The 21824-nt window shown below is 35.2% G+C and overlaps 1 long non-coding RNA gene across 2 annotated transcripts; it reads right to left on the bottom strand.

Moving 5' to 3' along the window:
* Positions 1–1009: 1009 nt before the first annotated feature.
* Positions 1010–17698, bottom strand: LOC140849411 (uncharacterized). 2 transcript variants are annotated; one of them, XR_012131162.1, is made up of 4 exons: positions 17526–17698; positions 9301–9402; positions 7526–7592; positions 1010–1210 (listed from the first exon to the last, which is right to left on the bottom strand). It is a non-coding gene; the product is annotated as an uncharacterized lncRNA (long non-coding RNA). The 2 variants fall into 2 exon arrangements; XR_012131163.1 differs by lacking the exon at positions 9301–9402.
* Positions 17699–21824: the final 4126 nt, after the last annotated feature.

The raw sequence follows: 21824 nt of genomic DNA, 5'->3' as shown, positions 1-21824 counted from the left end.
CAAGATTTATCATTAAAATTCAAGTAAAAAAATATCAGATTTTTTCAGTGAGAGAATAATGTAAAGCTAAGATTGGCATTATACCCATACAAATTTGAATGGAATATAGAAACATAAAAGAACCATGTCAAAGTACAATACAGTTAGGCTGGTACCTGTACTGGGTTGACAATGGCCCCCAAAAAGATACGTCCACTTAAAACCTGTGAATGTTACCTTATTTGGAAAAAGGGTCTTTTCAGATGCTATTAAATTAAGTATCTTGAGGAGAGATCTTCTGGGCCTTTAATCCAATGACAAGTATCCTTATAAAATAAGACACAGGTAAAGAGAGAAGAGGATGGAGGCACAGGTTGGAATGTCTCTCACCAAACCAAAGAATGTCTGGAACCACTGAAAACTGGAAGAGACAGGGAAGGATTCTGCAGAGGGAGTAAAGCTTTCTGAACTTTGTTTTAGGACTTCTGCCCTCCAGAACTGGGAGAATAAATATCTGTTAGTTTAAGCTACCAAGGTTTGTTAGTTTGTTACAGTACCCCTAGCAAATTAATGTATCACCTATCTACATAGGTACTTCAATATGGTGATGAAAGAATATTTTCAACTGACAGTTGAATCTCAATGAAATTAAATTTCATTAGTTATGAATATATTATATTTTCTTAGTGAGCAATAACAGCAATATTACAATACTGAAATAAAGGTATATGCTCACATAGAGATAGAAAATATTCATCTTTTCATTTAATAGAAATTTTAACATTGAATGTAGTAAGAATGCCATACGGTCCGCTCGTAAGTTCACTTACAAGATTCAAAACTTTGAAAACGAATGTCTGAAAAATTGATAGACTCATGTGTCCCAGAACATAAAATGCTGTCCTGATGGAGGTAAGGTGATAAAGAAAGAAAATCCTTAGAGATGGAGAAGGTGATTCTGTATAGGAAATATCTCCCCTGTTGAAATAAAATACTCCTTTTTTATTGAATGAAATAGAAACTCCTTTTATTTGATAATTTATGGACAATTTCTACTTTGCCCAGGGTCTTACACCACATTTCCATCTTCCCTTTGAGATTTTTTTCCTCTTCTGTTAATTTTGCTGCCACCATCACACTGGCCTTCAAGTGTGTACTGTCTTCAAGATTTCTCTTTTCACTCCTTGGTTCAAAGATAGACGACAGATATTTCCTTTGCTGAGGAGCACAACTGAAATGGGGAAACATTTTCAGATCTAAAAATGCATTATATATAAAATATATTCATGTTAAATATTATTTATCATATATTGCTAAACACTGTCATTTTATTATATATTACATGTTGTGTATTATAACTGAGATGAAAGAGCACTTTCAGAAAAATCATATGTCATATATATATGAAGTCATAAAAAGGAAATAAAGAAAAAGCTAGACAAAGAGAAATGGCTCACCCATTCTGTACAGTGGCCTAATCCTACCATTAATTAGCTGAATGGCTCTGCCCAATTTAATATAACAATTAAGGAGCCACCAACTACCTATTTGTACAATATTTTATGGATTTGTTTGTGCGTTATGTCTCCAAACCAGTCTTAGCTCCATATGTGAAATGACTGATTCACATTCAAGTGCTAACCGGCCAGGCCCTGGAGACATTCATGAGCATCAGACAAGAGTTCTCTGACCCTCTGCCCTGCTAATGCTCCCTCATCAGACTCAGGTGAGATCTCGGGCGTTTTCCAAACTAAATGACAGAATGGATGCTCTCACCTTTCAAGTGAACGTAATCCCCTGTACAGACAGACTAGTGGCCTTTTCCCTCATCCTCTAGGAAAACCATTCCCCACATGTGTCCCACACAGCATTTCCCGACCGCCTAGTTTTGGGTGGAACCATCTGACGAGTCTGTTCCATGAATTGTGAGTGTAAGTGTCTTGGACAGCAGTGTGCAAGAGAGAGTGGCCCAAAGCAAAGACTGCTCAGGTCAGAGGCTAAAGCAAACCTATAGTGAACACATGCTGTGATGAGATACAAATCACTGGTCTTTTATTCCCCTGAGATTTTGAATTTAATATCTGTCTGTGGATGCCTTGCTCATCCACCTTACAGGCTGTTTCCTTAAATGTCCTTCAAGTCTTAAAAAAAGAGTCTGTATTTGTCTGATTTTTAGTTCATTATGAATTAAACAATTTGGGAAATTACTTGGATCAGTATTTTGTAAAATATGTTCCATAGTAAGTTTGCAGAATATAAAATTGCATATAGATTCCAATGTTCATCAGTATATTAGGGCTCTGTGAAGTCCCACAGTGAACCCATTGCCTTATCTGCCTTTAACATTGTTTCCCAGCCCTATTTTAACCACAGAACTCTTTTGCCACAGCCACTTGGACACATGCACAGGGCACACTGATCGGCAGTGCCTCAGTGTTATCATTAGTCACCTCTGGCAGAGAAGGAAGGGAGTCTGAATGGGGACGACACACAGCATCATCTATTGCACCGGCATTCTGTTTCTTATGTGAGGAAACGCATGTGTGTGCAGGTGTCCCTATTATCATTACGTTTTAAACTCTACGTCTAATTACATACACCCTTTTAAATGTATGGTGGATTTCATAATTTTAAGAAGTTTTAAGTAAACGCATTAGTGGAATTAGGAAAACCTCAGACACAGAAAGAAATTTCAGGGTTGCATTTCACTACTCACAAGGAAAAAGGTATACATGGTTTAGAATATTAATATTAATATATTTAGAATATTAATAACATGATAGCAGGTTTAGAATATTTCCTAAATAAGATAATGGGATGAAAATATATTTTTAAATTATAAATGATACTAATATATTATTATGTTACCATTGAAACAATAATGTGTTAGATGTGTCAATGATTCCAAAATATCTACAAGCATGGTGGAATGAATATAAATGAAGTGGATTCTGAGTAAATTTTTTAAGTCATTTATCTTTATATAAATTTACAGATGTTGCTTAATTTGTAACTTCCCAAATGTGTGCAGTAATATCTTTGATTTTGCAGAAAATGTCAATTATGATTTTTAGAAAAGGCTGTGGTTTTCCCTTGGAAGCTTTTTTGTAGATGTACAATTTTGATGAGACAAAAAGTGTTAGTTCCATGACCTCAGGACATTTCCTTTTTTGCCAGGTACAACTTGGGCCTTAGGTCGCTAAAATATACTTTAATTTAAAATATCTTTATTGCTAACTATGTCATTTTAAATCCTCCAGCCAGCTAGCTGTCTTCATTGATATCTTTATACGAATGAGTTCTTTCATCTTTCTTTGGTTTTGCGTATGCTCTTGCTTTTCAATATGTATATAAGTGGGCCTGTTTATTTTAGTGTCAATGTGACAGACATATTTTATGATTTGTCCCATTTATCTTCACCCTACTCAGTAAAATTTTATAAAATCTACAGCAGAAGCACATACAATCCACATCAAATTTCTCGTGCACCCATGTTTTTCAAAATTTACAGCTCGTGGGAGATCAGAAGAACCATCCCAAAAGGTTGTGTAGTCTAAGTGTGCACACTAACATTTCCAAAGAGCGCACTTCTTCCTGCCATCCGTCTGGCCCCCCTACAAGGAGAAAGGAGATCCCAGGGCTGCGGAGCACAGTGCATGCCAGGTGACTTGTGTTACTGACGGTCACAACACCCTTGGGAGTGTGTTTCTCATCCATACCTAAGCTCTCTTCTGAGGAGGACGTGGAGAGTTTCCTCAAAAACTCTTCACTGCCTGGACTAATAAAATCACCATGCAAGTTTGGTACTGTCTTATCGTCAAGTAATGTGCATTAAATAATAGTAAGGTAGAATTACAGTCCAAAGTTTCATGAATGCAGTGCCTTTCAAAGCAACAAAATGTATGTTTGTACTTGTGAAGACTGAGTTAATATGCATATAGTATGTTACATATTGATATATTTATAGTTTAATAGAGCTTTATTCTCCACAAAGGGTACTTTTCCTCAATTATCAACATCAGGCTTTAAGGGGTAGAAAAGCATTTATCAGTGAACGATCTCTCTGCAGCATTCTCTTTAATATTAAACTACTTTGAACATAGTAATTTATATTATAAAATCTGCTCAAGATGTTAGCACTATAGAAGAAAATGGGAAATGTTGAAGAATGCAGTTCTCATTTACAGATCTTTAAATGGTTGTTTCAGCAAGTTTGCTGCAAATTTTATATTTATCACAATTTAAATCACATCACAATTTAAAAGGGAAACAAAAACATATGTAAATCTCAAACAAATAATATTTGGACCAATTATCTACTCAGAGTCAGTTAGTGAACATCAACTGTGTGCAAAAGAGCTTTGGCGATAGAAAGGTTCAGGCCTCCCTGCTGAAATCAGGAAGAAGGCAAAGATGCCCCCTTTTACCCCTGCTATTTAATGTTGTGTTGAAGTTATTAGTCAAATGGAATTAGACAAGGAAATCAAAGCATGATAGTTGGCAAAAAAAGAAGTAAAATTATTTCTTTTAGCTGATCATTTGACATTATTTCTTGCAAGAATCTATAACCCCCAAAATTAATGAAGTAGCAGAATATAAAATATTCAAAACTCAATAGCCTTTATTTTTTCAAACAATTCATTATATATAATGAAATATTCATTATATATAATGAAATGTTCATAATATATTCATTATATATAATGAAAGAGAAAAGGCTATAATCATAGAAAGATAAAAATATCTAGAAATAAACAAGAACTACTTAAAGCACCTATGAAGCAGTTTTGTAATCCTGAAACACACTAAAGTGGATGAGAAAAAATGGAAAACGTCTTTCTTGGATCAATTAACTTGAGTTCATAAAGATGTTCATTCTCCCTTAGATGATAGATTTAATGTGAATCCAAAACAAATACCAAATATCAACAATTGTTGGTATTTTTGAACTAGAAAATTTTATTATAAAAAATTGCTTATAAAAAAACTTAACATGGAAAAATAAATATGCAAAAATATATAGGAGAACCCTGATGTGGGGGGTGATGATCAATGAGAGGAAATAATTCTGCCAGATTTAAAATAAGCTATACTGTCTTGAAATTGTGGTACTAGTCCATGATCAATGAAACAGAGTAGAAAAATCAGAAAAATACCCCCACATTCATGGGAACTTAGATTTTATAAAGGGAGCCTCTACATCACTTGAGAAATGAATACCTTTAACTAAATGGTGTGGGACCATTTCTGGAACATCTCAAGAAAGAAGAGAAAGATAAAAAATAGCTACACCAAGGACAGAAATCTCTCCCCGGGAGTATTTACTGAAAAGGACAGTACAGAGGGAGGAATTAGTTTAATGTTGATGTGGTTTAGAGATTTTTCAGCTTGCTTTAATGCTGATTGGAATAATCCAGGGCAAGAAACGTGTAAAGAAAGACAATGGAAATTTACAGAAGCGTGGTATTTAGGTGGGTGGGAAACAGCAATATACAATTTGAAGGTTATATTACAGGAGGAAATAGCATATGTAGATTTAAATGAAGGTAGATTAGTATATTTTGGTGTTTGCAGAAAGTGGAATTAAAATAAAAAACTATTGCTGATATAATCAGGAAAGATCCAACATGAGAGTTAGAAGACATCAAGAAAACAAAGCCAAAAATACAGAATTAGCCTGCCCTGATATCCAATATAATGGAATCATCTTAAGACAATAACTGGTGAACAATGCCAATTCTCATAACAAAAAATTGTATGAAAAAATATGCACAAGTGAGTCCACACTTCTTGAAATGGTAAATCATCTCACTCTTAAAGGCAGAGAAAATGGCAAAGAGAGCAAATGTGAGAGAAAAGTCATTAAATAAGGTAAAGCAGATTTCTCATCAGTAGGCAACAGGAAATCAAATTGTTGCCTACTGATTGCTTCTTTCCAGAAGTGATTCTACTCTTACCACTGGTTCACTGATCACTGCTACCACTTCACTAAAAAGAAAAGGAAAAGAAATCAGGGATAATAAAAAGAAAAACCACAGCTGTCCTTTCTTACAGTTTATATGACACCCACACACAAAAAAAGCATGAAATTCTATATGCTTGTAAAACAAATAAACAAATTCAAAAGATTGTTATTATAATTTTAAAAGCAGAAATTCAGTGGTATTTCTATATACCAGCAAGAACCAGCTAAGAAATGTTATTAAAACAAAGTATTCCATTCCCTACCACAGCAAAATTTGTTTTCCTTGTCTAGGAAAAAATATCCAATAAATATGTGAGAAATTTATGAGGAAAATTATATAAATCTTTTACAGAATGTAACTGACATGATTGCTTTTTTCTAGAAGTGATTCTACTCTTACCACTGCTTAACTAAACAGTTTTCTTTCAGGTTTTCCTTGAGCTGAAGGAAGGTAGTTCCATTTATGGAACTATTTTTGACATTCTCTAGGGCTGCTGGAAATGTCCTGTTCTCAGAAGAGTTGACAAGGCCACATTCATTTTGCCCTTTTGCTCTCATTGTCATTTCAAGGTCAGGTGGCATCAAACCGACACTCATTTGTTTTGCCATATGCTAATTGGTCTAGAATCATTGTTTCGGTAAATAGGGTATAAGAGGATATCGGTTGTTAGATTTCTTTGAAAGATTTTCCTATGGTGAATAAGGAAAAATGCTCTGTCCAATGAACACTCCTGGCTTTCTGTTGTCAATGTGTGCAGGTAGGCTATGTGAAGCTGAGGGAATTTTGACCACGAAGGAAAAATCAAGAGAATCATAAAGATACTAACCAAGAAACATGATGATTGACACTGAGTCACAAAACAAATGTGAGCCACTGCCAACTTCCAGACCCTTGTTACATATGAAAAATCATTTCCTCTTGTTTTAAGATACTGTTAGTTAGTAATTATATGCTATGGATTGATATCTGAAATCATTCTTGTGATATGAGAATATTGAAGGATGGTTAAATAAATAATATTCATAGAAAGATCCCAATTAGGTTGGCAAAGTTAAATGTCTAACAACATCGCAGGCACTGGGTAATAATTTTCTGTATAGCAAATGATCCCTAAATTCAGTGGCTTAAAACAATCATTATTTGATCAAGGATGAGCAATTTGGGCTCAGCTCCGCTGGGCAGTCCGTTAGTCTTCCTTGGTATCACTCATGCAGTTATAATCAGTTGATGGCTCGAAGGGGCTAGATGATCCAAAGTGGCCTCACTCAGATGTCTGGCTGTTTTTTAAATTAATTCTCAAATGAAATTATTATAATCTCAAAAGAAAAAGCAAGTCACAAAAGGATATGCATGGTATGCTAGGAGTTACATAAATTTAAGTACCATGATACTATCTATTGTTATGGACATATAGGTACATAAGAGTATGAAAAAAATTATTAGGAAAGATGCAAATCATTGTTGGTGTAGTGTTTACTTCTATGACTAGATGGATAAGAATGCAGTTGAGGTAGAAACTCTGTAACATTTCGTTTTATAATATATATACCTGAAGCAATTTGGACAAAAGTAATACTTACAAAATCTGTTTGGGGAGTAGAGTGGTGTCTATTCGATTATCCTCTACGGTTCTTGCCTGTTGGAAATCTTTCAGAGAGAAGAGAATTTTAAATGAAATATAGTCCAGATTTTGTTTGCACAGAATATCTTTAAAAATTTATAAAACTAATTACTACCAGTGGGTGTCTTTGAGGAGGGAAATCAAAGAACTAAGGGGTATATAGTGTAAAGAAGACCTTGCACTTTATGCCTTTTGATACTCTGAACTTTTATAACATGATTATGTGTTACCTTCAAAAATATAGTATTTCTCCATAGTGATCATGCTTCGATTGAAAATGTGAGATAAATCACACCACCTCTTAGTCCTTCTTCAGTTTGAATGACTTGGATGATCCTCATTATATATTCATTTAAAGACCTGTCTGTCACCCTCCTTCTATGGAAACCTTTCATTTGGCTTCCCATTCCATTTATGGAACTATTTTTGACATTCTCTAGGGCTGCTGGAAATGTCCTGTTCTCAGAAGAGTTGACAAGGCCACATTCATTTTGCCCTTTTGCTCTCATTGTCATTTCAAGGTCAGGTGGCATCAAACCGACACTCATTTGTTTTGCCATATGCTATTTGAAATCACATAAGCCCGAAAAGCCTAAAGCCCAGAACGTAAAGCAACAGTTAAAAACTTAAAGAAAAACATTATAACTTTCATGAAATTCATTTTCAAAAATATAGTCAATTCAGTGTCAAATTAAAAATAAAAAATTGATACCTGTTTCTTGCCAAATCATTAATTCTGGTGCATTTTAAATGAAGACAGACTCAGTTAGGCATTTAGCAAAGACTGTAGAGAGCCCCCAGCATACAAGTACTTTTATTGGTGCTAGGGAAATGCAGTGAGCAAAACTCAGTCCTTTCCCCCATGCATTTTATTTTATTGGTGAGACACACACAACAACCCAACCATTGTATATGCCAGATTGATATAAGCAGTATGGAGTAAAATAAACCAGGATAACGACTACAAGAGAAGTGGGGATATGGGAGCTGCTATTCTTTTATACAGAGTGGTTGTCAAAGAATGTCTAATTTGTAAGCTGATATTTAAACAGGGACCTAAGAAAGTGATAAGAGCTTTCTGTGGAGTGTTCCAGGCACAGGGGGCAGCATGCACAAAGGCCTTGGGGAGAAATATGCTTGATGTGCCCAAGGAACAGCAAATCACATGACTGCTATGCAGAGAATGAAGGGACAATGTACAGAAAAGGTCAGTGAGTAATCAGCGTGCACAGTGGGACCTGGGACATTCTTAAGAATCCATTGTAACTACTTTGACTATTATATTAAGTGAGGATTTCTGAGCAGAGGAAGAAGGTGTCAAGAAGACAGGTGAGCAGGAAACAGGAAGACCAATGAGGAAGCAAGAGACGACAGTGGCTTGGAGCAGTAAGATAATTTGAGAGGAAGGAAAAAAATAATTTAAAAAATCATGTGTGATTATTTTTATTTTTCTGTTTCTATTTTAGTATGCATAGAGTATATTATGGTTACTTTTAAAATTGAATATATTTATTGAAACTTTATACTATTGAAAAATCATACAATTTCAAATTCATAATGTAATGTGTTAGTTTTTCAGTATATAATTTAAAACATACCTAGTTTTAAAATGTTTTTAGGCTAAAATTATTGTTAGCCCCTCTACTATTTATTTACCACTATGTAAGAGCAGACCTAAAATTTAGCTATCATGGCTCAGACCCTGTGTGAGGAGTGAGAAAGAGCTATTCTAACCTGGGTGTTCGTTGGGGTCCTCAATGTTCTACTAGAGTTGTTAATCTAACCCATCAGCTCTGGTGGTTAAAGCGTCTGGCTCCGTACTTGACCAGCAGCAGCCTAGAATATGCAACCAGGATATTCATAGAGCATGAGAACTTGCTCAACACCTCTGAAAAGCTCAGCTGAAAAGTAAAATATATTTATTGGGATTATCTAAAAATTATTAAACTAATCCACACCTTCATACCTATGTTCTAAGGAGGGGCACTATAACATACTTATGTATCTGACCTATTTAGCAAATGAATTATACTTGCACTCATGCAAATATAAGATTATTTTCTCCCAATCTACTCTTATCATCCATTTAAACAAAACTTTACTTGGGCATGTGCCTCCCTAAAATAAAGATCACATTTGCCCGCTTCCATTGCAACCAGGTGTGGCTAGGTGACTAAGTTCTGTTCAATCAGGTATGAATAGAAGTGACATGAGCAACTGTATTAGTCAGGGTTCTCCAGAAAAACAAAAATAATAGGATGAGTATATATTTAGAGAATCAAAGCACATGTTTATGAAGACTGGAATTCCAAAATCTGCCGTTAGACCTATAGGCTAGAAACCAGGAAAGAGCCAGTGTTGCCCTTGAAGTGTGAAGACTGCCTCGTGGCAGAGTTCCTTCTTGCTCAGGGGGACGTCAGTCTTTGTCCTACGAAAGCCTTCAACTGATGGGATGAGACCCATCGACACTATGGAAGGCAGTCTACTTTACCCAAAGTCTACTGATTTCAGTGTTAATCTCATTTAAAAAAAACCTCACACAAATATCCACAATAATATTTGGCCAGATATGTGGGCACCGTGGTCCAGCCAATTGGATACATAAAATTAACAATCACAGTAACTTCTATGACATGATTTTAAAAAGACCAAATATTATTTCTTTTTCTCTCCTGGCTTGAAGGTGGGCATGGTATTGAACCTTCATAAACAATATTATGGAGGAGGTTCACACCCCAGGGATGTCCAAGCAAGAAAAGAAGACACCTGGGCAGAAGATACCAGCTGGGAACGCTGGATATGAAAGAAAGAAATTCTGTCTTGTAGGCAGTTATTATTTTGGTTCTCTGCTAATAGCTGCTAAATTTATATCTTAACTAATATACAAAGTTTTAAAATACTTTCATTTTAAAAATTGTGATAAAAGAAAGTTACCTTTATAATACTACCCTTCCATCACTTTCTTCTTTAGTTAAGCTTTCTTTAATAGCAGAGTAGGTAGTCAAATTATAATGAAGACTGTACATAATAAATAGTCCAATAATCGCTCAATTTATGTTGCTTCTGGGGAGAGACATCTTACTGTTGTATCATTTACTATTATTATTAGTTGAATAATTATACATTTTGGTTTAAATAAAGTCAACTTTTAATTTATTAATGATTATTTTTGTCAAAGTACTAGGATCTGAAGATTCCATGATGAACAAAGCAGGCATAGTTCAAATCTCACAGAGCTCTGATTTAATAACTGTCTGGAAGGACAGTTAAAAAACAATCTTAAAAATTTGTGATACATGCTATGTTGGAAGACTAACAGAGAAGACATATCAGATATATGTGTGCCTTTGTGTATATGTGTGTGCACACACATGAGGTTGGACCAAACGGAAGGAATCCTATAGGAAGAGATACTTAGGCCAAGATAAGAATGGCATGAGATGTTATCCAGGCAAAGAAGAAAAAAGAAGATACTTAATTGCAGATCAAACAGAAAAAGGCCTAAGATGAGGTAGTATTTGAAGAACTGGGGCATGAATTATGAAGGTGGGAGTGGTGAAAGATACACTACAAGCAAGGTCCCAGAGGATGTCGTAAGCTATAGGAAGCGGTTATGCATTTTCCTTAAGTCCAATGAGAAACCTATGTTGAATATTTGACTGTGAATTAGTGTGATATAAACTGTATTTTTGAAGGTTCCCTTTTGTCTGCAATGTAGATGTATGATTGGGGTGAGATGACATCTAAGGCAGGGAGACCAGTAAATGGCTGTGAAGTTCAAATATAACAGGGTCTTAGCTCTTTGTAGACTAGTAAAGTTTGAGACAGTAAATGATTTAAGAACTATTTATAAGATGGAATCCACAGGGCTTACTTACTGATTAGATGGATGATGTAAAGGAAATAGATAATTCCAGATGTTTGAGACACTGGGTGAATGTTAGTATCATTCAATTAGATTAGGAAAACAAGAGAAGGAATAGGTAGAAAGGAAAGATGACACATTCCCTTCAAGGTGAGTTAGAGATGTTTGTGGAGCTACTCTGACTTTTTCCAAAAAATGCACATAGGAGCAGGCAGTCAGATAAAGTCAACCACGTTTTGTGTTTTCAATCAAGCAAAACAGGCTTAAGTGGCAAGAGTGCTGAAGGTACTAAAAAACAAAGAAAAATGAAACAAAAACATAAAATGTATGATATTTTGAAAATGAAGGTAAAGCTGATGATTGCAAGTAGATAGCGAGAGACAATAAGCCTTTTGCTAAACAAGTCCGTGAAATTTATGGGTTGATGTTGAAAATGGTTGAGAGGAAGAATAGGAAGGAGATTAAACTCTTGGCTGAAACTAGGCTTACAATTCCAGCTAAATGTATCTGTAAGGATTACTGCAGCACATGTAGCTGGCTATTGTAAAGTAGAGGATAAAATCATTTGGCATGAAGAGATTAAAGGAAGAGGGGTTAGAATATCAGATAAGTCTTATCCAAGATGATGGCAGAACTTGGCAGGAAAAGGAGGTCTATAAACCAGACACTTAGACTTTTGATGAATGAAGAGTGAGCAGCCATCAATGGAGAGCAGCTTGGAGAGGGGTTAAGGTTGAGGTCAAAAAGCAAATATATTTACCTGAAAGTGATGAAGTGAAAATTTAGATGTAAGTGTAGAGTCACAAGGACACTAATTGCATCTCAAGATAGTTTCCAAAAGAATAGTCTTTTCTCAAGAAAGTTTCAGTGAAGCATTATCTTCAGAGGAGAGTCATGTTCCAGAGGACACAATAGAAAGGAATAGAGAGGAACAAGGCAAGCTTCAGAAAAAACATTTTCAACCAAAATGTTGGAAAGACATTTTGAAAGGAAGAAGAGTGGATAACTCAAGAGAAACCATTTTCATTGTTGAGCAAGGACAACAGATTTGTATTAAACTGACTTCAACATTGTAAAAGAAGAAAACTCAGAACTCAGGAGTGTCTTGTAAGATCCATGACTTTAGGTAACATCAGAGAATATGTAAAGGAGAAAAAAAAAACAGAAACTATACAAAAGTCCCTGAGATAGAACTCCTTTCTCTGTGATTTTCTTTGATATGTGTTTATCTTATAGTGTCATGCAGAGTGACACCCGTCTTTCCCATCTCCAGTCCATCCAGGGCACAGCTGCCAGAGAATCTTCCATTATTATTTATCTCTTGTCCTTAACCAGCTCAAAAACAATCACTGTCACCTCACAAACCAGAATACAAGACTTTCAAATGTTCTAGCTAGATGGCTAATGATTAGGCCAAAGAGTTTCCTAGCTGCCATGATTTGGGGAAAGGTAAGGACAGGAAACGTAAATGTCACTTGGGTGTCCTCTGAGTGTGATGGAATGGATGAGCTGAATCATTTGGTTGTGTAGCAGCGGTAATTATAGACATTTGTAACAGTGTATAACAATGGGCTTTCCATCATGTCAGATCATCAGTTAGGTCTTGAAAGGTAGGAAATTGTTGCATGATCACCTGCATCTTGTTGGTATTCAGCAGGGGGTTAATGCTCAGTCTCTCCTTCATATGTTGAGAACATCTGTAGAAAAGGCAGCTGGCTGTATGGCAGACCACAGAGAGGTGTACTAAAGTTTTAGTTTCAACCCAAGTGAAATTAGAGATGTCAACCAAATGTTAGCTATTAGTCTATATGGCCTGATTTGCATCTTACTGTACCACATGTCAGCGTTTCTCCCACTTGGCATTGCCTGATTATGATAATTTTGTATGTACTGAATATTAGCAGTGTGGTCAGCAGAATGTAATGATAGAGAAATTTCATGGGCAGAGACTAGATAGTGCTTTGAAAGGAAGCAGAAAAGTGGGGACAAAGAGTGATACAAAACATCTAAGTGGAAATTTATTTGTATTCTCCTGCAGTGAATTTGAAGAACTAATATTAAAACAAGAAAAAGTGGATTCAAGTAGAATTTTAGAGGTTTAAAAAAAGTAAGCTTTGTGTTTCTGTCAAGAGAAGTCATGTCGTCCTGAAGCAGGCATGACTATGATTGTGTTCATTAAGTGCATGAAAATTAAAACATGTCACATTTCAACTTGGATACCTGTCTGAGAACTCCTCCTCTTCGTTGAAGTTAGAAGCTTCAGAAGGATGGAGAATAAATATTGTATCAAAATTTCCATTCAAATCAGTCTTGTTATCCCTAAGAACTATGAGGTAAATGGCATAAACATTAGATGATCTTCACGTTTCAAAAAGTGCCCAAGTTTCAAAGACTGATGAGTAGTATACTTAGTCAAGATTACATTGGATACACAAATAAAAAATACCTCATTGATACCATGTCATACAAGCATGAAAGGGAGCCAATAATTGATTTTTCCAGATAACTGAAACATATTACATGTATACTGAAGTAAATACAGGAAAAACATTTATTGAACAGGTAGCAAATGAAACAATGCTAGATACTTCATAGAGTTTATAATAATCTGACAAGCTGGACTTTATTATTCTTACATCATTAAAGAAAACAAGAGCCAAAGATGAGTTAAGTTACCTTGGGTTAGTAAAAGGGAGAGCTAAAATTTGAATCCAGTTCTACTAATATCAAAATTCATGTACTTTCTCCTATGGCACTGATGCCAGGGTTCTTGTTCACAGAGTCAAAAAATGAACTTTGGAAACACTCAAGGTAGGAAAGCAAGTGAGAGGCATTTATTTAGAGATAAAGTGGAAGGACAGAGCTCCTGGCTCAGGCCAGGAGGGGACAAGAGAGTCCTGGTGTGGTATGTTGTCTAGGGGTTTTATAGGTGGTTGAGAGACAAAGGACTAGGGATGTATACCTGCTAAGTGGTCCCAAAATGTTTATCTTTGAAGTGATGTTAAGTTTCTAATCAGTCTTCCTGGTTATTTACAAGAATTTTACTGCTCTGATTTCCTCCCAGGATAGCAGCTTCCTGGTCTGGGAGCCTATCACTCAAGACTGCCTGGTTTGCTCCCAAGGTGGGCTGAGTTACTGTTTGTTTGTTAAAGAGTATGTTAAGAAACTAACTTTTTAACTAATTGGGTTTTAGAATGTAATCTTATTTTCAAGATGGATTCCTTCCTGTTTTTACTACATTGTTCTGGGCTAGCTTGTTAAATTGCCCAGGTTGCAAATCACTTCGTAAGGGCTGGAGGAAGAAAAGCAGCACCTGGGTTAAGTCAGAAGAATAAACTGGGCCCCCCAGCAGACCAAAGCAAATCCCACAACGGGTTATCTTGCTTTGTTTTTCCCAGAGGCCCTCACCCTACTCTAAGCCCATGGTCCCTGTCTCAGCACCACACCCCCAAATCAAATAATAAAAATTAAAAGCAAATTTTAAAAATATATATTTGGTCTAAGTCACACAACTTTGTCAATATAGGGGTAAGAGCATTGTCATATACATATAATTAATTTTCATGGCATGTTCAGTGTGTAGGCAGACTGGCTTATCTTTAAACAACATATTTTTATAAAATTTATAAGCAGAATAGAAATATAATTCAAAATCATGGCAAATTTGGGTTTCCTATAATTCTCCATAATATATTCACTTCCTACTAATCATTAAATGCAACCTGTTTACAAAGACTGTTTTCCTGTTACTGTAAGGTACTGATATTTTCACTAGAGTCATTGTTTTTATAACAAATCAAGTCAAGGAATTTACTAATACCTTCATTTATGAGGCCTGTTACAAAATTTACTCATCAATTAGATATTAAATCCATGGGATAGGGATATCAGAGATACTTCTGTGGTCAAAAAGATTTATTAAATGGCAAGCAGCTAATTTTTTGCTATTCCATTCTGGGAGTCTAGGGAGTTTACATTTATGTAGTTACACTTTAAAAAGTAAGTGGTAAATGACACTGGAATATTTTTGAACTTATTATTAGTGATAAAGAAGGAAAACAGCTATTGACAAGTGAGGATAAGCACCCACCATATGGATTCTAACATTTTAATTATTTTGTTCTTTTTCTTTTTAAAGCAACTCTTAGTGGTAATAATTTTTCAACTAATTAAAGACCAGCTGCTACTTAGCAAGCTAGACACCCAATTAGGAATCTGAAACCTGCTAAACAACCTTTACTGCCAGCCAGCTAACTGAATCACCTCCTGTCACTGGCATGGAACTGATTATTTTTTCTTGTGTTAAATGCATGTTGTTGTCACACAAACTGTATCTTCAGAATGTTTTGGGTTTTTTTTTTTGTTTTTTTTTTCACAGGAGTTGAACAATCTGACACCCTGTTCAATCTCATTTTTGGAACGAAGTTACAATCTGTAACAAGGACCCTCATCTATCTTTGTAAATATAATTACGGAATGCCTGTGGGAAATTATTATATTTTGCAGAAAAAAGAAAACTTGAAATGCAGATGGTAACAATGTACAACAGCTCAATATAACTTAGTGATTGACAATGAGATAATGGTATTATGTAAAATGTTTTTATATACTCAGGAAAAAATTATCAAAAAAAGATAATTGTATTTCCACATATAACAAAGCAGTTTGCTTTTCAATTTTAATGACTTTTTTTGCCTAAGAATATCTTAAATAATGAAATAGATAGTGCCAGAATACATATAAAGAAATAAACTTCCAAAATGCAGTTTTATTGTACGCACTGTATTTTTCTTGAGAGCTCAAAACAATTTATATTACAAAACAAACAAAATCTCCCACACTGCTGGAAGAAATACATATTTAGCATTGATAGTAGTTTTAAAATGAAATACAATACTTAAAAAAATTGTTTCTCACTATTTTAAGTGGTTGTTGCTGGTCAAAACTGTGAGTAAATGAGTCAAATTGAAATCCAGAGATAACTGATCATGCATGACAAATTGACCTTCTTTGGTTCATAAACAGAATTCAGAATAGTCTCTCAGAATTGTCCAATGCCTAGTGAATCTAGCTGTTAGATGCCTTAAAAATTGGCAGAATGGCAGTCTATGAGTCACTTTTTTAGTTGTATGTGATAATTCTTAATGGCTTTAAAGAGCTAACACTATTGACAGGGGTGTCAGACACTACACAAGAGCTATGACACCTCCCACTGCTTTCTTTGCTGTGGCAGTGTTCTGTAGCCCTCTTCCTGCGTGCTAAACACAGTGGGTGCTCAATAAACATTGTTTATTGACTGCAGTTACATCTGCTGTGAGCAATGCATCCAAGGATCTTCTGGCAGCTCTAGCAAATGGTGAGGACATCTCCTGGCTCTCACAGGACTGGAAGTGTTAAAGTCCTCAGCAGGGGATTAGCTCTGACTCCACAAACCTGGAGTTGATTTGGAAGAGGTATGATGCAAGGGATGGCAACCTAGAGCATACTATGGCGTGCTCTTGTGTGCACGGTGTAAGTAGTGTTTAGGATATGAATTATAGTGGGCCTTCATCAGGGTGCCTTCTGAGACAGATGCTGTGGTTGGAAGGCACTTTCTGGAGCTGAGAATTTATCTGCTTAGTGCTGACTATTGCTTATGTTAGAAATTGAAATCATTGTTGCCAAGTATGCCAGTAGGAAAAGCAACAGTAACTGGGAGTCAACTTTTATTCCACAATTCTTCATGTCTTTATAATGTTATCATTTTATAATGTAATTTTCTAGAAGGCAGATCAGATCATATCACAATTGTGGTTAATCACTTTAATGACCTTTTACCACCTGAAGATTACATTCAGGGTCTTGGCAGGCTAGCTAATCCTCTGTGAACTGGCCCTTGCCCACTTCTTTTAAATTTCTTGTCTGACTTGGATTTCCTTGTCTTATAATATGTCATCTATTTGGCACTTGAACAATTTGCTAGTGCTCTTCTATATACTTTACACATGTGAACTCACTTAATTTTTAAAGTAATCCTATGAGACAAGTGCTATTTATCATCATTTGAACTGCGTAAAGATGAAGAAACCAAGTGTGGGGTAAATAGAAGTCTCACCCTAGGATTTCCGACTGGCTTCCACAGTGGTATGCAGATAAGGGTCCATGTACGTACTAACGGATGTTCACCAAGGCAGAGCCTCCAGCAGATCCAGGGCAAGGGGGTGGAAAGAAAACCGCCATTCTCTCCCCCTCTCCGTTCCTGGTACCTAATTGGTCTGGTGCCTGCCAGTCACGAGGGACCCGCCCATGGACTTCCTGGTGGAAGAGGTGGGCGGGAGAGGAGGGGGGCTGGCTAGTGAACCCAAGCCCACTGTGAGCAATAAAAACCCTTTCTCCCAACCTGCCCCTTGTCCTCCTTTGGTTTCCATGGATTCATAGTGAACTTACCCTGGGCAGGGAACCCCTTATTCCTGGAGCTACAACAGGGCACAGAAAGGTGAGGTATTTTGCCCAAGGTCATGTGACTAGTGGATGTGAGATTCCAGCCCAAATCTATGCAAATCCATGCTCCAGGCCACCACGCTACTTCCCTTAGTTGCCCATCTGATTGCTTTTACATGTGCTATTTCCTCCATCTTGAATGCCCTTTTCATAGCTGATTAGCTGAGTCTTGAAGCCTGAACTCAAAGAACTCCTTTCCTTATAGAATAGTCTCTGACAACTCAAACCAGAGTTATCTATTCTCTCCTTTTTACCAGTACTAGACTGTGGTAAAAACTAGCCTGTTACTACAATGTCTATCACCACCACCACCACCACCACCACCACAGCAATACTAATTACCACTTACTATGCACCTGGCATTTTCATATAACAATTTCAATCTCCACCAGAACACTGCACACCAGCATGGTACAGAGGCTAAGTGCCTTGCCCAAGGACAGGTGGATAGTGGATTACAGAGCCAGAATCCCAATCCAGATCTGCCTATGCAAATGTGGAAGTCATGGAAAAATGAAGAATTTCAAGATGGCTATAGCAAAGCAATAAACCAAGTGTGAGCTCTTTTAAGCACAAGCACCTCTGTGAATATACTGGATGCCTACCCATTAAGTCATCCCTGGCAGGAACCAGTGGGAGTGCCACTAAATATTTACCCATTAAATTACTAGGTATGTTACTCTGGTAATATTAAACTATTCTCGCAATTTCAGAATAAATTTCACCGGTCTGTGATGTACTTCCTATGTTTTTAAGGAAGTACTGGACTTCCCTTGCTAATGTTTTATAATTACATATATATATATATATATATATATATATATAGATGTATATATATATATACACACACACACACACACATACACACATATACATGCTATTACTATCCATGTAGATGCTGAAGTCATATATGCTTCATTAAAAGCATTCAAAAGATTTCCATTTTTCCCCTCCAGAAAAATGTATGTATCATTATGATTATGATTATGTAGTCTTTGCAAAGTGTTAAGAATTCCTCCATGAAAGCATCTAGATATGCTATTTTGAGTAGTGTTTCTTTAAAAAATATCTATTTCTTTCATGTAAATAGGTTGGCTTATTCATCCAATGTCTAATAAAATTTGGCTAATTTTATTTCTGTTATTTATTTTCCCTTCATCTAGGGTTTCAAATACATTTGTATGGATTTATAGAATACTCTTTCATGATTTTTTACTGTTTCAATGGTTACTTCTCTTTAACATTTTTCAGTATATAAATTTGTATCTTCTCCTTTTCTGTTTGTATTGGGTTACCTAGTGTTTTATGTATTTTGCTTTGTTTTTTCTTCCAGAGAATCAATCTACTGATTTATTCTAAGTGTTGCCCTTCTTTCTCTCTCACTTACCCTGTACTTATTTTTTCTTAAGTCCTTGCTTTTGCTTTTAATTTATTTTTCTTTCTCACTTGATTCATTTAATGCCCCATTTTATCTCGATTCTTTTCATTTTTATTTTTTAGAAATTTTATAATTTTCATTTCTATCTTATCTTTCCCCCTACAGTCATATAACAGATTCCCCCCCCAAATGAAAGGGCTATTATTTTCTTATTATTAATTCTAGTTTTATTGCATTGTGATCAAAGAATATTGTTCACATTATTTCTACTTTAAGGAACTTTATGACACAGTCCTTGTTACTTAATGTGTGATCAATTTTTGTGAAAACTAAGTAGGTACTTGATAATAAGTATATGTACAGTCTGTCTATATTATAAGGATATAAAGTTTCATATATAAACACACACCAATACATATCAATAAAACCTACTTTATTATATTATTTAAATCTTCTATATCCCTACTTATATTTTGTTGACTTAGCCTTTCTGGATTAAGCATAGTGTGTTAAAGGCTAAAATCTCTATATCTCTGTGTATTTCTCCTTGCACCATCTGCAGCTTTTGCTTTATGTACTTGTGTTATTTGCTACATAGCTATTCTTATTTATATTTATAAGATATTCTTATTTATTTTATACATCACTGTACAGATTGTTCTGTAATATTTTGAGGTGTTCATCATTGTCATTTTTAATGTTTTTTTGACTGAATCCTACCTCATCTTGTATTAGGATTAAAACCCCTCATTACTAGTTAGTTTCCTCTTGTGATGTATATTTGTCCTATATTTATTTGCCCATCCTTCTATTTTTACTCTTATTGAGTAGCTTTATTTTAATGCGTCATTTATCTAAACCAGAGCCTATTTTTGGCTAATAAGATAATTTGAAATGCTCTCCTAATAGCTGAGTTATGCTCATTTCTACTTGTTGATATGGTTGGTATGTTTGTTTGTAATTGGGGGTAACATTTTATTCTTTTCCTTTCTGAATGTGTTTTATTTACTCCTTTTCCATTTCCTTTGTTATTTATGAAAGCCTGGGATTTTCTTCCAGAGATAACCTTTTAAACAAAACCTTTAAATATGCTCTTAGTCCGCTTTCCCTTACTTAAGTTTCTGCTATTTGATTTACTAGCTTACAATATCCACTGACTCCACCTATTATTTTAAATGACCTTTGATGAGTTATTTTAATTTCTTCTTTATCTTCCATTTCTCCTTTTTGTAGCATTACTTTTTAATGTCAAGACAGATAACAGCTATATTCTATTCTTCTGCTTTTGACACTCTTAGATATACAATATATTCAATGATAAAAATTGTTTTGCCAAAAGTTTCACAGCCCACTCTTGGTTATATGACACTTAATTTTTTTGTATATTACTCAGAAAGGGCTTTTTCATGCAGTATTCCTGAGTTTTGTCACATTTAAACCTGTATTTCTATAATTATAGCACTTGATGGACAGCATGGCAGGAAATAAAGTCCGTGGCTCATGTGTCTCTTTCCTTGAGGTTTTTAGTGTTTTATTTTTAATGCTGTCATAATTTTGTCTTCAGTTGTATGTTATTGTCAAAAATTCCAAAATAAAAACTATTTTTCTAGGCAAGTGACTCATTGTTTTGTTTTGTTTTGTTTTGTACTGTATTGATGTTCTAGGGGATTTTGTTGTCTTTAAAATCAAATGCTTTTAAAATAGTATGTCTTTGAATGGACAGATCTGAGCCAATTTTTCCAGATAAACCAGTTATCCTATTAATATGTAATTGCAAGTCTTCTTTTTCTGCACAGAATTTTCTAAGAGGATGGTCTTAAGTATTAAGTCTGTTGAATTGTTCTGTATTTCTTCTGAATAGAATTCAAGTATGCATATGTTGGATTTTTTTCCTCTCTTCATTAAAAAAAATCACTCTTCTCTCTGATCCTTTCCAGTTATTTGACATTTTGTTTTCTTTTGATCTCACAAACATATTCATACTTTGCCCCAAAATCTTTTATTATATTTTCTGCTGAACCTACACTACTTTGACTGGCTTCTAACTTAGTCCTTTTTTTAATTAAAGTATAGTTAAGACACAATATTATATTGGTTTCAATCTAGTGATTTGACAATTGTATACATTACAAAATGCTTACCAAAAGTATAGTTACAATCTGTCACTATATAAAGTTATTACAATATTAACTATGCTCTATGCTGTACTTCCCATCCCCATGACCTTATAATTGCAGGTTTGTACCTCTTTATCCCCTTCACCTATCTTACCCATCTATCTACCCTGCTACCCTCCTCCCTACTGACAACTACTAGTTTTTTCTCCATTTGGGTCTATTTCTTTTCTGTTTGTTTTATTTTTTAGATTCCACCTGTAAGTGAAATCATATGGTGTTTGTCCTTCTCTACCTAACATTTCATTTAGCATAATACCCTCTAGGTTCTCCCCTGTTGTCACAAGTGACAGGTTTCATTCCTTTTTATCACTGAGTAATATTGTATTGGGTATGTGTACCACATCTTCTGTATCCATTC

This window comes from Manis javanica, chromosome 5 (assembly GCF_040802235.1).
Source record: "Manis javanica isolate MJ-LG chromosome 5, MJ_LKY, whole genome shotgun sequence".
Taxonomy (NCBI): domain Eukaryota; kingdom Metazoa; phylum Chordata; class Mammalia; order Pholidota; family Manidae; genus Manis; species Manis javanica.
The sequence above is the reverse complement of the archived record's forward strand: the minus strand, read 5'-3'. Positions and strand labels throughout refer to the sequence as shown.